The 19,002-nt window shown below is 40.8% G+C and overlaps 1 long non-coding RNA gene across 1 annotated transcript in view; it reads left to right on the forward strand.

Annotated features, from left to right (window-relative positions):
• Nucleotides 1-19,002, forward strand: part of LOC139684221 (uncharacterized) — a 24,101-nt gene continuing 5,099 nt past the window's right edge. Inside the window, exons 1-2 of the long non-coding RNA XR_011699888.1 lie at nt 1-2,911; nt 11,058-11,259. This is a non-coding gene — a long non-coding RNA (uncharacterized lncRNA). The remainder of the gene's footprint in view (nt 2,912-11,057; nt 11,260-19,002) is intronic.

Consider the following 19,002-nt stretch of genomic DNA (forward strand, 5'->3'; position numbering starts at 1 on the left):
AGAAAAGTGGAAATAGTGAGGGATTTAGTAACTCAGGAAATAAGAATCTGTTTATTATGACTAACTACTTATATAAACAGAGCTTAGATCCTTTCAGTGATTTGTTTTTCAGACATGAAAGCTTCACCTTTTAAATGATGAAACTTATACTGAGGGCACAGAGTACCAGGGAGAAGCAAACCAGAAACCCTCAGTCAGTTCCCAGGTCTGCATGTAGGATGTTCCTTTCTCAGAACTTGAACCTTGCTCCAATAAGAGGAAAGCTTTCAGCAATCTACTGCATTATGCAAGTCTGTATGTTGCCCCTGTGACTATTACCTGTAGTTACTGCACTAAGGCTGAGAAGGATGTTACCTTCCTGACTGGTGCAGATCTTTATGACCATCAGTTATCATTTGGCTCTAACATATCAGACTGAACACTGATGAGAACGTTGGTGAGATTTACAGATGTACAGAACACCGATGAGGTATTTGATTTCCTGCACATGTAGAAACCACAAATATCAACACTTAAGTTTCAGCGATTCGGTTTCAGTTACACTTCCAGACAACCTGTACAAACTCAAAATCAGGTGAAAAACCAGAAGTAAATTCTGGAAAGAGGAGAAGGCTACAGATAAAGTGACATTTAGAAAATGGGGTAAAAAAATATTCTTGGATATTCAGCACATGCTTGAGTATTCAGTCTATGAGGTGAGGTGGGATCCACCCAAATGTACTGAGGGAGAAGGCAGAAGGGCTCACTCAGCCATTTTCAATCATTTACCATCAGTCCTGGCTAAATGAGGAGGTGCCAGTTGACTGGAGGTTGACCAGTGTGACACCTATCTACAACAAGGGCTGGAAAGACAATCCAGGGAACTACAGGTCTGTCAGTCTGGCGTTGGTGCCAGGGAAGGACACGGAGCAGATCATCTCGAATGCCATTACACAGCACATACAGGATAGCCAGGGGATCAGGCCTAGCCAGAATGGATTTAGGAAAGGCAGGTCTCGTTTGACCAACCCGATCTCCTTCTATGACAGGATGACCCACTTGGTGAATGAGGGAAAGGCTATGAGTTTTGTCTATCTAGACTTTTAGTAAAGCTTTTGACACCATCTCCCACAGCATTTTCCTGGAGAAACTGGCTATTTATGGCTTGGATGGGTGTACTCTTCACTGAGTAAATATCTGGCTGAATGGCTGGGCCCAGAGAGTGGTGGTGAATGGAGTCAAATCCAGCTGGCAGTTGGTCACTAGTGCTGTCCCCCAGGGCTCATTATTGGGACCAGCCCTGTTTAACATCTTTATCAATGGTCAGAATGAGGGGATTAAATGTACCCTCAGTGAGTTTGATGATGGGCAGGAGTGTTGATCTGCTGGAGGGTAGGAAGTCTCTGCAGAGGGATCTGGGCAGGCTGGATTGATGGGCCAAGGCCAGTGGTATGAAGTTCAAGGTGAAGTGCCAGGTACTGTCCTTGGGCCACAACAACCTTGTGCAGTGCTATGGGCTGGGGGCAGAGTTGCTGGAAAGCTGTCCGACGGAAAGGGACCTGGGCGTGCTGGTTGACAGCCAGCTGAACGTGAGTCATCAGTGTGCCCAGGTGGCCAAGACAGCCAATGGCATCCTGGTTAGGATTATTACGTGGGCTGAAATGCATATACTTCCTTCCATGGGAAGACACGTTTAGTCCATGCTGTGATGTCCAGCATGGCACAGGGATTCCTGAGGCCTTTAATAGTCTCCTTTTTAGATCATTCTTCAGCATCCTTGGACTTTCCCCCCTAAGCTTTCCATTTCTCCTCAAGGCTGCCCTATACCATTTTTTTACAATGGCATTGCATGAGATTTATGAATTGTCTTGGAATTAGCTGGACATGTCAAGTGTGCTGTCAGAAAGCATAATTCCTGATAAATATGGTCACTTTGTAACTCATCCACATGGATTTGGACATGTAGTCAGGAAAGAGCACCACAAGATTTATAGATTTATGATCAGCTTTCTTATGGCAGGAAAAACATCAGGGCATCCTGATGAAATGCTAAAGTTTGTCAGATCAGTGACAATAGCAGATGTGATGGAAGGGAAATGTTTCAAGATGATGTTTCAGCTTTTGAGGTGTAGTATGCTGTTTATCTAGGACTCAGGAGAGAGAAATATGAAGCAAAGAAAGTTCAAGAAGACTCATTTACTACCATCAAGACCTCAGGAATTTATATGTTCAACTTCTGATCATATCTGTTTGGGAGACTAGCATATTCCTACTGCACCAGCCACAGTCACAAACAGCTACCTCACTCTGAAGAAATACTGTACCTGTAGGCACAGGGAGAAACCATGTTCTGAGCAGCGGTTGGGATCAAATTGGAATTCCCATTGTGACTGTGTTCAAAGTGCTACAGGGATTCTGCATGAGACCTTCTGTGCTAAGTGACACAAAACTATCCCATGCAAGAACTAGGTCTGCATCATGTAGGTGGTTCTCACAGCTTTCTCAAAGCAGGAACTACTTACACCATCACATCATTACCATGAAGCTCCCCAGAAGCATGTGAGAGACTCAACTTCAGGCAAAGACTCTCAGGACTGAAAAGGATTCAGATGTTTCTATGTGAAGGGCAAACAGAATGTATAAAACCTGTTTGATTAAAATAGTTTGGTAGTGATCTGGACCTATCAAGATCTGTACCCAAACCTATGAAGTACCTTTTATAATTTAAGAATGTGACACAGTGAAAAATAACCACTCTCCCCCAGTGAAGGGAAGGCACTTCACTTTATTGTAAGTCAATTTCTTACCAGTTGATTTTTGTGATCCTATCTCACAGGGGAACCAGTGTCCTGCTTCTATGATATTTACTTGGAAGCATTTACATTAGAAAGGAGGAAGAGACATGGCCTGACACAAAGAGAAATGTTTAATGGTGAGTATAAGTACCCAAAGCAGCTATTTCTTTCAGCTAGGATACTGATACACTTTTGTGGGATAATTGTCCAAAGACAGTCTTAGTCATCTCAATTCAGGCAAATCTCTTGTAGATATTAACATTAGAAGTGTTTGAACTGTACTATTCTTTATAATCAGGCTACCTACTCATAAATCTTTACCTCATTCTTCCACTTCCCTATCTGCTACTGTGTAATACTTTTCCTTTTTCTCTGAGAGAAACAATATCTGAAAATGCAGGGGTAAGTAACAGGTAATTAAGGACAAGGTCCAGTCATCCCATGAACTATTTACAACATAAGGTCCTGTAGAGTTCGAACCTTCCCTGTAGAGTTTGAACCCTGTGGCCTCTGGGGATTTGGTGGGAAAGACAGGGAGCAAAAGGAAAACTTAGCCTCAGCAGGAAGAAATTTGCACTGTTTTTTGCAGAGATGACACTGTTGTTATGCTTGAGAATTTGCATTTAAGGTTCTCTGATTGCCAAGTCAAGCAGAGCCCTGCTGCCATGTACCCAGAAAGGACAGGACAATCTCTCCCAAGGAAAGAAACAGCAAATCAGCAATTGAGATACACACAAGTTGAAATCTCAGTGTTTTCCACAGATTTCCTCTGTTGTGCTGGCTCTTCTACTTCCATGCCTTTAGCTCTCAACTAGATAAGGAGGTAGAAGAATGACTTACCTTTTATTCATCCTGTCTGATCAAAGGTTTCCAAACTTTTCTGTGGTACTACTAGGTCAGCATGAGGAAAAAGGTTGTAGTCTGTTGTGGCAGAATACTACTCAGAAATGGCTTGCACACCATCAAAAGGACATATAATTTAGGAAATTCTGAACTACAGGAAGGGGAAGCTAGAGAGATTCTGGATTCTTAGGTCTAACAATTTAATGGAGAAATATTTGAACCCTAACAGTCAAGTCAGTATCACTCTCTGGAATACAATTTTTGTCCTAAGTGACGTTTTGAAAGTCTTTAAATTTCAAGGACATGGCAAGATTTAAAAAATATGGGGCAGAAATTCAGATCATCCCTTAAAATTTTGCAGGGTTGGTGGGCAGGTAAACAGTAGCTGGGATTCCAGCTATGCCTTGAAATTATTGCAATGAACAACTGCTCCTTTTAAGAGGAAGAGTGGTACACCAGAAATTAATTTTTTTCCAGAACTCTTTCAAGAGTTAGAAATTACACCAGCTTAACATGTCATAGACATGAAAGTGGCTACCAGTTTTCTAGTAATTCAGAAAATGCTTCGTGCTATGAAGAATGAGGGGAAAACAGCTGCTACCACAAAGGAATACTATCTATTGACCATGCCATTATCACCTCATCCATCAAGAAAACTAAACAAGAGTGAAGAATGAAACAAAATAAAAGGTGCTTTTGAAAATATTAAATACAATGTAGTTAAAGTTAGTCTGATTTTCAGTTTGGTAACATTTTACCTCCTTTATATATCCGTCCAACTCTTTATTTAGCAGTATTGCTTCATGTATTTATATACATAACTAAAGAACAACAGTTCTGTCCTGGTCTTGTCTGGGATAGAGCTAATTTTCTTCTTAGGACTGGCACAAAGTTACGTATAAACATACAAAACTTTTTTAAAAATGTCATTTTCCTGGCAAAGGGCTTTAATTGTACTTAAATCTTGATAGCTACTCTCGAGCTTTGGGAGCAATACAAGTTGTCCACTTTCTGAATAGCTTCCTTGTTTAGGTCAATACAGTTAATAACTGGTGATCAGAAGCAAATGATCATGGCAATTGGCCATTCTTGGTAAAGAAGAAATCACCTTTGCTGCAAAAGCAGGATTGACAACTGGAGGGCAAGGGTGGCCACCACTTCATCTGCATTTACCCACAGTATTTGCTACCTCTTGAAGACTTCTACCCTAGGCAGAAGGGGGTTATATTCAAATTATTAAGTAGTTACACATTTTTTGTCTGCACCTGGAAAAATAAGGTCCCACAACCAAGTCATGGACAGAGTTCCTACAATCCATTCCCTGAACTCAAGCAGACATTATTATAAATCAGGCCAAGCACCATTGTTAAGTACTGCACACCTCAAAACCAATGCCACACTTACTCTTCCTTAAGAAGCTCATTTAAAATATTTCTCCTTTCTTCCTGTCTCTTCCCTGTTTTGCTTATATTTGATTTCTGCTTTGGAGGAGGCTTGCACATGACCGAGTTTTCATCTGGGCATGTGCAATGACTTGAAGGAACATTTGCTTTTATTTAATACACTGGTTGCAGTGACACCTCTAGTAAGTTCTGCTTGCTGCCACACCAACATGTAGAGTTTCCAACAGTTCCTCAGGGATACTTCAGTTTCAGCCTTAAAAGAAGTTGTGCAGTGGACACGTGCTGGTCTTTCTGAATGGGAGCATAGTTCTCAGTAGACATGTTTGGTCACAGGTCAGATGATAAATAACTTGTCTACTTCAACATAAAATGCTTTTGAAATATTATCAGCCAAAATAAAAGCTGAAATTTTTCAGCTTAATTTAAGACCAGCTCTGTTTCAATGAATGCATCTCAAATTGAAAGAACAGGTCTGCCTTATCAAGTTTATGTGCTACAAGACCCCAGATCATTTTTTGTAGTTCTACAAATAGAAAAGGGTTTGATAAGAAAAGGGTTATTTTTGGAGGCTTCAGTGGACTTCCCTCAGTTTCCTAAGGTTTATTACACCTTAGGACAAGGAACCAAACTAATTTGTAAGGCCTCAACTCTGAATGAGATCCTAGAGACTGTAGAAGAACAAAAAAAAAATCCTTTTTCTAAGTAATACAGAAACCTAGCACTGATCAGCAAGAGGTATACATGCTAATCTGCAAACTACTGAAGAAATTTAGCCAGAATTGCTACACTGCACACCATAGGCAATCTGGATAAGCTGCTACAACCACAAGACTTCCTGACAATTTATTACTGACTATGGAGACAGGTGTCAATGTTTCTACTGACAGCTGTGAGGACTTCTATTTGAAAATAAGAAATCATAAGTCCATGAAGGGACAGAATTAGATGGAAGCCATGGAGAAAGGTTGAATTCCAACAGAACCAGTTGCTAAACTAGGCAAAATCACAGAATTGTTAGGATTGGAAGGGGCCTCTGGAGATCATCCAGTCCAACCCCTCTGCCAAAGCAGTCACCCAGAACAGGTGACACAGGAATGTCTCCAAATGGGTTTGAAAGTCTCCAGAGAGGGAGACTCCATGACCTCCCTGGGCAGCCTGTTCCAGTGCTCTGCCTCAATATAAAGAAGCTCTTCCTCATGCTGAGGTGAAATTTCTTGCTATTTAATTTATGGCCATTGCTCCTTCTCCTGTCACTGGGCACCACTGAAAAGAGTCTGGCACCATCTTCTCGACACTCACCTTTGAGATACTTATATGTATTAATGAGAACCCCTCTCAGAAGGCCAGGAGATAATAAAAATCATGTTCTAAAATGAGTTTTGAGCACTGTCAGGTTCAGCTGACAAGCTTATGTCTCCAATGACAAATCCGAAAAACAGAATTCTGGAAGCCTACATGGAAAGTGCAGCCTAAGAACAGACATTCCACCAGCCTAATAAGATGAAAGATATAACAAAACTATATATATACAAACTATATATAAACTATAACAATAAGAGATATAGAAAAGGCTCACATGTTATAGAAAAGGCTACATATCAAGGGCTTGGCAACTGCCAAATAAAATAAAGAGGATTTTAAGATAAACTTTTAATTGACTGTGGGCTTGGGAAGTTCTCAGGTGATGACTCTTCTGATTACAACACTCCTCAACTGCATCAACCTTTCTTCCTTACTCCAAACTAGAGTTTCACCCTATTTTGTAGTATCAACAGCACTTTGCCTGGAAAGACACTCCTCGTGAGTCCTTCCTCTTCCCTGCAAGGCAAGTTAGTTTATGCACTATTTCATTCCAGCACAGATCAGTCTATCTGCTCTGCACTGGCCTGAGAGAACTATCTAAGCTAACATACTTGTAATATTCAATAGCAGGAGTTTGAATCAGCAAGCTCATTTCCAGGGATGAGCAAACCAAGTTTCTCTTTGCCTACAAGAATTACTGCCCTTATTTCTAATGTGGATTTGCTATGATCACTCCTTGCCTAAGAGGCTGAAGTAAAGCTAAGTCTTTTTCCTCACTTATGCTAAAGAATGCCTAAATATATATGTGGTGTGGAAAAGGAAGAAGGTAGTTAACACTTTTATCCACTTTCCTATGGTAATCCAGCCCCATCATGAGCATCACTTCATGGAGTGGTGTCAACTTTGCCATAATTGGTTTCTCTAGACAGAGCAGCCAGCATCAAACAGGATTGCCCCTTGATGCCACCTGCTATAGTGGCCAGGAGAAGCTGCTGTGATGCCTTTTCCTCTGTGTCTGACTGTTGGGGTCTAAGGGCACAATATGGCAGACAGTCTGTGTCTGCTCTGTGGAGAAGGAGGAACCTAAGCAATCTAAGCAATAGGTGTGGGAATGGGATTATAGTGAGTGGGAATAGTGTAGGTGAAGTTTGCTATGTCAAAGAAGGAAAGTTTAAACCAGAATTTCAGAAGGCAGCTGACTCCTAGATGTCCCGGGACAGAGAACAAAGAGTGAGAGAGGGGCTGAGAACAGACTTACCCATGTGGCTGAAGCTGCAGTGCCAGGTCAGAATGGGAGAGTGACAGGAACCCACAGCCAACAGGCAAAAAAGCAGTCCAGCAATGAATAGCAGAATGTGCTGGGGACAAAAGGGAGAAGAGACTGAGGGAAGTGTGGAGGACAGTTGTGGTGATTTAAAAAAAAAAAAAAAGGAATGCACAGGGCTGAGAGTTCAGTTAAAGGAACTGGGAAAAGGAAGATGCTCTGTAGAGAGTGGCCACTCATCAACAAGACACGATGTGAAAACAAGGTGGAAAAGTTTCATGGGTAATGGCAGAGAATTTGCTTACCAGTTAATATCACAGGCAAATACAGACACAACTTGCTGAAAGTTATATGAATTTCATGCCAATTAGAAATAGAGTATGATGTTGACAAACAAACAGTTTCCCCTCACCCTGTGCCTTATTCAGGCTCAATATCACTCCTTCACTCCCAACTTGTCTTCTCACCTGAGACATGCAGGGGAATGGGGAACAGGAGTTGTATTTCGTCCATAATGATTTTTCCCTGCTGCTCCCTGCTCCATACACTGTTTCCCTGATCCAGTATGAGTTTTCTTCCATGAGATAAAGTCTTTCACAAGCTACTCCAACATGGGCCCTCCCCACAGGGTACAGCACTTCAGGAACAGACTGCTCCAGTGTGTGTCTCCCATCAGCCACACAAGCTGCACTGTGGTCTTCTCTATGGACTGCATGGGAATCTCTGCTATAGCATCTGGAGAACTTCCTCCTTCTTCACTGATCTCTGTGTCTGCAGGGCTGTTGCTCACCTCTTTTTTTTTCTTATCGACTTTGCCTTTGTGGCATTTTTCTACTTTCTTAGGGTGCCACCATCATAGCTGAAGGGCTCAGCTGTGCCCTGTGGTGGGTCTGGAACAGAGCAGCCCAGGCCTCTCCTCACAAAGGTCCCCTACACCCTTTCCCTACTGAACCTTGTCACATAAGTCCTATAAAAGTGAAAAACTCTACAGCTTGGGTCTGGGTTTCTCTGTGCCTAGGTAAGGAGCTCTTGTGAACCAGAAAGAAGGGAGGAAAGCTGAAGATGCATGGGAGCCTCAGCCACTGATGGGAAACAAAAGAGAAGGAAAGAAGTGGGCAAAACCACAGAAGACTAAGGAGGAAGGAACAAACAATAAGGACTAAAAGGAAGCAGAGAATTGGAGTAGTGTCAAATTAATGGGCCCATTGCTGGAGGACTGAGGAGGAAAGGTCAGAAGCAAAAAAATGGGCTGTGTGGGCAGAGCAAAGGAAGATTGGGAGATACGCACCCTGAAACCTGCCAGGCAAACTAAGCAGGGAAACATTAAGCAAAAATTAATACTAAGGGAGAAAAGAATATGGCGGAGAACAGGGATAAAGTTAATACAAGCTGTTGTGAAAGTCTTTAGTAAGGGAGGAAAGGGAGAAAGAGAAAGTGAAGGAGAAAGCATATGAAGTTTGGATCTGTTTTTTTCCCTAAGTTTTACGGAAAATATAATAATTATACATAAAAGCTGGTTCCCCATTTATCACTTTCAGGTGTCCATTTTGCAAACACGCTGTTCTTTTGCATACAGCTTGAAAGCATTGGTTGGCAAAATAAAATGGATGCCCCCCCTTCTGTTTGGTGTGTGTCCTGTGACTGAGTCAAGGTTACATGGCAGTGTCTCAAGGTTATGTGCCATCACCTAAAGCCACCTGGCTTGTTGGATTTATTGTATTTTCAAATTGACACTCATACATTGCTCTTCTACTTTCAAAACAAGGTATGCTGAATTGAAGTATAGTCAAAGCTATCAACTTACATCAGTTTTTGAAAGGACATTCAGCATATGGGCCTTCTTCTACAATCCAGCTACTACATAGCTCAGGAATTTCTGGGTTGTTTTTTTCAGATTTCTTTTAAACAGCTTTAGTTAAGGAATTGTCCAGCTACTTTGTCCATTTATGTGTACCAAGCCCTACAACACTTTCAGGCTTATGACTAAGATAACTTTTTAACAGTACTTTTATACTGGAAAATCCTAAAATTTGAATAAAGTCTACTAACTGCCTCCTCTTACTCCTATTCACACCTACAGTATCTGCTCCATTCTGTAACTGCACACTGGGATGTAGAAGAACTGCACCTCAAACCCAAAGAAATAAATCAACTAGCTGAGTGAAAAAAATACAAGTATTTCACTGGGAGAGCTGTAATTGCATATCTAAAACCTGTTCTATAGTGGCCACAAAGGTGTGAAGAAGGAGGACCTGCCTCCTGCGGTGATGCACTCACTGAGACTGGCCCCTCTACCCCTTCGTCCACCTGGGTTTGTAAGGATTGCAACTCTTTCTGTCAAGAGGGCTACATTGATACGTTGTCCCATAACCTTTGACAAATAGAGACTGAGATCACTACTTTGTTGCTGCATGTCTTGGAGATTGAAAAAGGAAAGCAAAGATTTTAGGAAGCAGAGAAAGAGAGGTACTATTTACATAACTCATGTTTCTTAGGACAACAAAGATCAAAATAAGACTACAGTTTAATGTAAGACATGCTATTATTTCAATCAAGCATTCCTGCAAAGGAGCAAATTTGAATCATGGGTTTGTGGCACATGTAGTAGTCATCCACTGATGAACAATCTCTGCCCAGGGTTAATGAGTCAGCCAAATTACCCACACATATGAAAACTACAGATAAAATTTAGAAGTGCTGTCATTTTCCTTGAGGAAAAGGCAGTGCTGATTAATGAAGCTTAGTCTGCTGAGGTTCCTAGTCATGGAGAGGAACATATTTATCCCTTCTGTCAGCTCTGAAGATGATGTTATTCACCAATGACTAATGATTTAGGGTGTTTCAAAGAGGTGCAGTATGAAAAGCATTGTGCGATCACTCTGAAAGTCAGGCATCTGGTTTTGGTTTCTTAAGTCAATACCTTTTGTTCCTCTTGAAATACTTCGGCAAAATAAAATTAGCAACATGCTTCCATTCTTAAATCTCATTTTAGGTTCCCTAAAGTTTTTTGGCTTCAATGAAAATGTGCCATGTTTCTCTGAGAACAAAGTGGATTGCTTAATCCACTTGAATAAAACTGCAAGCAGTTCTGAAGTACCAACCATGGTACTAGCTTGCTTTGAAACTGGATTTTTCCTTAACACTTTTCTTCCTTCTTTTTATCTCAAATGCTAGCTTATTAGCACTGTTTTGGTGGTTTTGGAGAATTAATCCTCACTGTTAACCTGTGAGAAAACCCAACTGACAGTAAAGAAGGTGAGTAGTTAATAAGACAAACATATATGGCTCCATCAGCCAGCACTCTCTGAAATCAGATCCAGCCACCAATGTCAGCCTCACCAGTTTTGTGAATACAAAGTTTTGTACTTAAATCTATACTTGAGACTGTTAAATGAAATTTCCATTATATGTAAAGAGAGTCAAATCTTTGCATTTATCTCAGTCTAACGAAGTGTTCTATCTGCTCAATAGGCTGTGGCATGGACTGAGGATAATCCTGGGACCATCTGAGCACAAGACTGCAGCTGTTCTACCCTCCTCATCTAGATATGAGCAGATCCCTCAGCAGACTCCTACAGGAGGACCTTTCACTTTGCAGTGAGTCTGAGGGCAGGAACAGGTCCCGCTGTGGAGCCCAAATCTCTGGCAAAGAGAATTCTCTTGAGTGCTGCAGGTTAGAATTAATTCCATTACTGAAGATAACGCTCTAATGTTTAATCTACAACATTTATTTAAATATTCAGCTTGACTCATTTAACATTGGATAATTCAAAGGTTTGTTGCATGCAACAATATACAGTTCCCATATGGGTGCTTTTTACTTTCCAGAATTCAGTGTAATTATGACATTTGCATATTGAGCCATCCACCACTTCATTACAGTAGCTTCTTTGGTCAACAGTACCAGCTCAATTACCATATTATCTGAAATACATATAATGTTCAACTGTAATTTAAAAAGCATAGCAATAAAAAAATCTCAGAGACCTACACTTGAGTAAGTGGTCTCAGAAATAATTCCTCCTCATTAGCCCCATAATTAACACCAGATGGGCACTGAAAACCCTGAAACTCTCCTGAGTACAAAACAGTGCATGATGCTCCTTTGAGGAGGAAAAATTATCTCACAAAGATTTTTGGCACTTGATAGTATGTGTAGCCTTCAAGTAGTGCAGCATGCAGGAGTTACTGTGTCCTGAAAATAGGAGCTGTGAAGAAACAGCTCTAAAGGGAACAGTAGTGAAAGACAGAAGTTGCTTCCATTTGACCTGATCTGATCCTTTTGGATTCATGGATTATGACTTGCATTGTGTGCAAGCACAAAGCATATATAGTTTGACTCCTTTTCCTGTCTGTCCTTTGCTCATTAAAAATCTACTTTTCAGCCCCATTTACGGCCTTCCCAGAGGTACTAGAAACCCATTTCCACTGTGGGCTTCCAGAGGTAGTTCTCTCTCCGTTGTGAGAGGAAAGGCTCTCAAACTGTGTTTGGCTTCCTGGGACTGGACCCAGCTCAGTGCTGGGATGTCACAGCTCTTCTGCATGTTCTTTTCCTCCCACTCACCCCGTGAGCCTCCAGTGAGTGGGTTTAAACACTGGAAGGGTTCTTTTGCATAGCCACTCTCCCCCAGTATGTAATCCCCACAGACAGCACAGATCCATCTGTGCCACATTTCCAAGCAGATGGGGGAGGATCTGGAGGCTGCAGAATTATTTCAGTGACATAGAATTTCCATAAGCTTTTGCAGCCCTGAGTGGGCAAGAGTTTGAGGGCAGTGAAGGTGCCATTCCACCTTTCTTCCTTCGCCCCAAGTTAGCCTTATTATCACAGAGCAAACTGCAAACACAGGATAAAACAAGATGTCAGGCTTCTACAAAGCACCATCAGTGATTAGTAATGCCAAGGCACTTGTAGGTTAGCTTGCTGCAGTTCAGATTTAAAAAAGAAAATCAAGAAATGTATTTCCATGATGAGAAATGCGTGCAAGACTCACGCAAACAAGGTATTTCTATGGTGACCAGTGTAGCATCATATTTAGACTATAGTGTTAATGGTGGATTCCTGAAGCACCAAACCTCTGGGTAAGCTGAATACACTTTAAAAGGGGGATGAAGGTGTTTCAAACAGAGTGCAAGACAAAAATGCAGACAGAAAGACTGTCGTAGCCATGCAGAAATTTGGAGCTGAGATATGAGCTCTTGTATACCCAAGTACAGTTCTGTGACTACTGCACTATTTTTCAGTATTTTTAGTGCAAAATGCTGAAATAGAGCAGAAACAATGGCACATTTGTGAAGCTGGATACCAGAGGAATACAAAGACTGTATTTTCAGCTTTTCGGTAGGAAAACATTAAAACTCAATTTTTTTCAGCATGCACATTGATGTTTTGTTGCTAAGGAAGCTAAGGCAAATCATGGGATACAAGGCTCAGACCCAGAAAATAGAAAACAATCCCAAAGTCCTTATCTAGATATAAACCACACAGTATTTCTTATAAGAGGTATCTATAAAGGGAAACATTCTCTTTTAGCTCTGTGCTAATTTCCTCTGAAAAACTTCATGTTCTAAGCAAGCCAAAGTGATAGTATTCCCCCTTCGTGACAAACTGAAAGCAGGTACCTGTGTTAGACTTTGTCCCTTTCCTTGCTGAGCTGTTTTTTTTCCTCAAGTAACACATTCATAAACAACTTCTTGTGTTACTTTCCTTCCTGGATTAAGACATTAGTCTTTTCTACCTTGTACTTGGTGCCTTCATTCTCTCCTGAACTTGATGGGGAATTCTTGGGTCAGAATTGAGTGTGTCCAAGACAATGATTTTTCCAGGAGGAGACACCAAATTGTGAATGGCACAGGGTAAGGTGTATGGAATAGTTCCTTAACACTGTGCCAGCCCTGTAGGGAAACACTGTTTAGCTGTCCTCAAGGGATGCTGGAGTAGACATGTTCCTTTTCACTGTCTTTATCTTAAGTTCTTGTATCTGATTCTCCCTGGCTTCATTAGAGGAAAAAAGTGACAGGTTGAAGCTTGTGATCTATTTTGTGCCATGAGATTAGCTCAGCTGGTTAGAGCATGGTTGTATCACGAGGGTTGTAAGTTCCAACCCCATGTGGGCCATACACTTAAGAGTTGCACTTGATGATCCTTGTGGCTCTCCTCCAACTCAGAATATTTTGTGAAATAATTGCATTTATTAATTTTGGTTTTTATTTCTGGCAAATGCTGATGTGTTAAACAGTCATCCAGAGTCTTGAGTAATGAAATGAATACTGTCCCACTGCCTGTCTGCCCAGGGCAGAGGGTTTTCTTGTACACCAGGAAACAACTAAAAGTCTCCCTAACTTTTACCTTGGGGTATCTACACACACCATATTAATAATTTAACACTGATAAAAGTATTTTATATCAAATTTTTCTAGGTAAGTTTCCAACATTACACAATTGTCTTTGAACAATGATCTAAATGCCTTTCATTTTCATAGAAACAAATTATTTTCAGAATGAAAAAATTAACCTAAAACTGACTTTAAAACGCCTTTTTCTAAAAGACAGTGATGCCTTGAAAGACCTCAGAAAGCAAGACTTCAAGCCAGGTTAGTGTGGGATGAGACAAAAAGTGAAAGTCCTTTAATGTCAAGCCTAGGAACTACAGGAATACACGTCGATGCTTGTGCTCAAACACTGATTTCCGTGGTTTTTATAATGCTGTCCACCCAATCCTCAGTTTACACATCCCCTTGGTCCAGCTCCATTCTGCCTCTGGCACACCCCATCAGAAATGGAGTCTGGGGGAGATTTGGGACCCTCTGTTCCTCATCTTCATCTTCCTCAGCACACGTAGGGCCCTTGGAGCTTTTCCAGTGTCCTGGCTTTGAGGTCAGTCTGCCACTGTTTATGCCTTGCACTGCAGGCCTTCTGATATTCTTCAGCTTTCCACCTTGAAAACGAGAATAAGTAACTACTGGAATTTGAGCTATTGATATGAGATAGGGGTTAGAATACACACACATTGAACTTAAGCTGCCAGAAATATTAACATACTAAATCTGCATTTTCGATAGAATTACTTCTAAAATAAATAAAAATTAGAAAATCAGAAAAAATCAAAAACTCTCTGAGGCATCACAGAATTAACTTGAAACACAAAAATATATAGAAATAATTTTAGATTCTTTAAATAAACTATTGGATCTGGAACCTGATTTCAAAGATGATCAGTTATAATTGCATTCTAAGTAGCTTGAGTAAGATCTAAATTTGAAAAACTAAAATCAACCACTTTAGCAGAGTAAGTATTGTGGTTCAAACTCAGTCCTACTGTAACCATTTTAGATAAAAAGTACTTACAAACAACCCTAGAGGAGGAGAAAACAACGCCAGCTCTTTCTTTTGAGTTGCAAGAGTTTATTGTCACAAACCTAAAGCATCAGTTCTCAGATGAAGGGGAATTAAGAAACCACATATAATTACTGCTTGCAGTCTGGAAGCCACTGGCCGCCTTTAATTGCAGAGAATTTGCAGACTCTGTCTAATATAAACTCTCTGAGCAATTAAATCCAACTCACTCCCATATCTCACCAGGACAACCAGCTATCAGTGACCTTGGTGGAGCAGGGGTGTTGGACCAGACCAGGACCTCCAGAGGTCACTTCCACTCTCAGCTGTTTTGCAGCCCTGTGGTGCTGTGTTCCCCATCATGGCAGTAAGGAGATGCTGTGAGCAGCCACTCTAAGATAGTCCTTCTCCCTGCACAGTGCAGTAACCCAGAAAGACCCCAGGCTGAGAGGTCTCAGTTCTGTATTCCAGCTCTAACCCAAAGCCCAGCAAGAACCCTACCAGCTGCAATAACAGAGTGAGGGCTGAAGTCACTTGGTAGAAGCTCACACTGAGAAGAAAGCTGAAGAGAGGTTGAAAATGGCAAGGCACTCACCTCTGCATGACGTGTAGAGCTGCAGAGCAGAGCTGTGCCACCAGACCTGAAGTCCTGTTCCTGAAGCTGAAGCCATGACCTGGGAGTAAAGGAGAGCCGAAAGCTTAGAAGCCCAGAAAACATGGGCTCCCACCTGAGATGTGATAGAAGTTTCTCTCAGGTGACACAGGCTGCTTCTCTGGAGGCCAGCATTGGTGGTGAGGGTATCTTTACACTGTTATGGAAGAAGAGAAACTGTAGGAGCAGTTCTTTAGGAACTCATTGTTTGCTGTCACTGTATATGGGAGGAAGCCCTTTGTAAAGACGGAGCCTTCATCTGGCCTCAGCTAGGATCAGTACATGGGACATCTTGATGAGACAGAGAACATAAGAATGCACAGGCTCACAGGCAGCATGATTCAAGGGCCAGAGCTGCACTGTGGTGGTAGGGTCATTGACAGGAGACACAAGTGCAGCCAGTGTGATAAACAGGAGAAACCTCCCAGATACCACAGACTCTGGCAGTCCTGGCTTTTGGTCTACTGACTCACCTTTATAATAACATTCCCATGCTCCAAACATCCTCCCATACCCACCCACAACAAGGTACCATCAGGAAAAACAGGCTGCACGTTTGAGGTAGAACATTCATTGGAATAGGAGGAGCTGACGTGAGTCCATTTTCCATACCCTTTAGGACATTGTTAATGTGAACAAATACATTCCTGCTCTGAAGTTACATTAAAGAGCAATTTCACAGATTATATGCAGAAATGACCTGAGCATGGCTGATCTAATTTATTATGTTCTTTAATGTTCTTTCAACAAAACCAATCTTGTCATTCTCCTCTCTACTCAAACCCTGTTCCAAAGGATGCTAAAAAACCCAGCCTAACAAGTCATTCTTGCTGGACATAAAATGAACAACTGTAATTCCACTGCTGACTCAGATTAAATAGAAGCAAGAAACCAATTTTCCAAACACAGAGTGATTTAAAGATGTGGGTATAACAACACTACATTGTCAAAATTTGTGCTAAGCATGAGTCTGGGTAAACAGACAGAGAAGGAAAATCATACTGGACAATGCAGAGACTACTGCAACCAGGGGTTGGGGTTTCCATACCCTATTGTAGTCCAGATCTCCCTGCAATCAGATGTAGTTCTCGTGGTACGTATGACTGTATGGGAATAAAAAATTTTCACTAAAAATGCCACTTAAAATGCAGCAGTAAAATTCTAGTCTTCTAGAAATAATGTGGAAATCAAATGAGGGATCCTAAAACCTTGATTACCGGGAGACAATCATAAAGTTCCCAAATTTATTTCTATTAAATGAGTGATTTAGCATCTGGGTAGCATTGAGGAAAATGGAGCAGAGTAGGGATTATCTTTTCTTTGTAAGTGAATGTTTATGTCAAGCAAACATAGGGCTGACCACTGGGCCTAAAGTGTGTTTCTGTTTTGCTATTCTTGCATTGTTTGAAAAAGGAAATTATAAACCACATTGCCATGCCAGATGTGCTATTTTCTGAAAGTTGCTTGTTTCTCAAATTGCTCAGGACATAACAGACTTTCATAATAGGCCTTTTTTCACCTAGACCAGGCCTGTAAATTATCTTGTTGAAAGTCTTTTTAGGAGAATTTGTTGGAAACAGGTACCTGGCTGGATTCATTACTGTGATATGTTCTTTCCATCCTGGTTTTAAATGCAAGCCAAACCTTTCTACATGCTCTGCAGCAGGGCTGCAGCAACAGATTTGGAAAGCTTTCTTCCCTGTGTTTCAAGCAGTAACCCTGAAGCAGGTTAGAGACTTTAGTTCCCATGTTAGTTTTCATCTATCCATCTACACAGAGAGGTAGGAACTAATTCTGCAAAGAGGAAGGCAACTTCCCATCAGAACCATCTATGGCTTAGTTAAAACCAATGTGCCCGTATAAAATGTTTCCATCTTGATAATTGGGCACATTACACCAAGTATTTTTTCAGACATTTAACATCAGCAACATATGACAAACATGGTAAAATAGTACTTCTTTTCACACTGGCAGTATGGAAAACTACAATTTCATGCAAATTAGTTTTATCCTAGTTGCCCTGCAGTGTGTGGGGTATGTGTTTTGTTGTGTTTTTAATAAGATTAGTTAAATTGTGGTATTTCTGATATGCCCCTGAGCTACAGGTCAAAGGGAAATGACTGCCAGTATGTGACTGATTCTTAATCCACAGAGATTCAACTGTATTTCCAAGGCAGACCATTTGTGTGTTTGATGCTGTGATCCAGAAAAATCCACAGCAGGAGGAAGCCTTCAAAGAGAAAAACAAAGCACCACCAACATCATAGAGCATGAGAAGCTTTGGTTTGAGTGGTGTTTTTTGGTAGTGTTGTAGGCATATTCTGAGCAGGAAACAGTCAGTGCTATGATGATTTATTTACCTTCCCCTATCAACAGTCTTCGTTATTATAGATAACTCCATTCACAGTTTCTTCACCCTTAACTTCAAAATAGTTACTCTAGTTTAAACATTCAACATTATCTAGCTTACTTACTGTTCAGTGACACTAATCTACCTCGTCTTTTATTTCCCTAATTAGTTAATATGTTCTCACTTGAAATGGTGCTACTCCACTAAACCAGAACCAGATTAAAGAACAGAACTTGAACTATTAATATAGGACCTAAATACGTGCTTTAAAAGCTCCCTGAGATCTTCACTGATTATTTTACTATGAAATCCTTTATCTAAGTGAACATAGATGTTGAACCTAAATAAAGATAGAAAACTTATTTGGAATTTTTACTATAGAATTAGCATAATGGGTTTACCTTTGAAACTGCCAGATCTTCTATAAACAAATCAGAGGCCAAAGAAGAAAATGAGTTAATTTTGAATGTATGAATGCCTTTGGTTTTAAGATTGATATCAATAAGTCTTATGCAAAAATACCTCTCCTTAGGAAAATGAAAATATGAAAGAAAGTTTGTATAGCTAAGTTGCAGAGACTTGAGTTTTTGCTTTCTCAAAGGTGTTTGAAATATTTGTAACAATATAGAGGGAAGTCTTATCTTTTAAATAAAATGCAGACTGCTATAGATAAAGCAGAGGCCAGAGGTGCAAACCTGGCCTATATGTTTTAAAAAACATATCTCAGAAGCTAGGGTCATAAAGTAAATTGCACCAGTGCCAGAAGTGGTGAGTGTATGGCAGCTGACTGCAAGGAAAGCTTACGAGGACACTGTGGTGAAGCACAAGCTCCAGAGAGTCTTTAAGCCTCTTGTAGTTTACAGCCCATTGCAGACACCATCTCTGCCCAAGAAATAAAGTCATGGAGAAGAAATTGAATTGTAAGATGCAGACTTCTCTGTTCAATTGTTTTTGTTGGTCCTCTTTCTAGAGTTCAGCGCCAAATCAAAAGTGAGTAAAAATCCCTTGTGCCTGTTGACTATTCAGTAACTAGGCAGACTGAACAGCTTTACAGTTGAACACATGCTAACTGTACTTG

This window comes from Pithys albifrons, chromosome Z, assembly GCF_047495875.1.
Source record: "Pithys albifrons albifrons isolate INPA30051 chromosome Z, PitAlb_v1, whole genome shotgun sequence".
In the NCBI taxonomy this organism is placed as follows: Eukaryota; Metazoa; Chordata; class Aves; order Passeriformes; family Thamnophilidae; genus Pithys; species Pithys albifrons.